Here is a 583-nt window from a genome sequence, read left to right on the forward strand (position 1 = left end):
TAAGACTCAAATTGGAGTGTTAGAAAGCAGAAATTCTTTATTTTTTGGTGCCGGATGCATGGGGGATGAGTTCCACCTATCATGCATATGTTGCACAGAAGATTCTCAGCTTATATTCATTAGTTATGTAACGTACATACGCAAAAGATTTCCCATACAGTACAGAGATATTCCAGACTTCCCCATAAAATCAATAAATTTGAGGGTTTCTCCTCATCCCACACGTTCAGACTTTTTGTGGTGGTGGTCCCACAGCCCTCTGCATTCACAGTATTTGCTGAATTGAAGTAAAACTTGCCTTGTCTACTTTATTCAAGGAGTTAGGTATGTCATTCTAATCTACTTGGTACAAGGGCAAGATTCTTCCTGTTTTCTAAACAAGCTCCAGGGTATCCATCAAGGAGCATTACCATGCTTAACAATATTGCTACATCTTGTATCAATAGGAAAAATTAGTTTCCCATGAAGGTTGTCAAACACTGGAATAGGCTTCCTAGAGATGTGGGCGATGCCCCATGCCGATCAGTGCTCACAGACATTTGGACAATGCTTTCATTTATATGCTTTTCCTTGTGGTTAGGAC

The sequence above is a fragment of the Meleagris gallopavo genome, unplaced genomic scaffold, assembly GCF_000146605.3.
Source record: "Meleagris gallopavo isolate NT-WF06-2002-E0010 breed Aviagen turkey brand Nicholas breeding stock unplaced genomic scaffold, Turkey_5.1 ChrUn_random_7180001881171, whole genome shotgun sequence".
Lineage (NCBI taxonomy): Eukaryota > Metazoa > Chordata > Aves > Galliformes > Phasianidae > Meleagris > Meleagris gallopavo.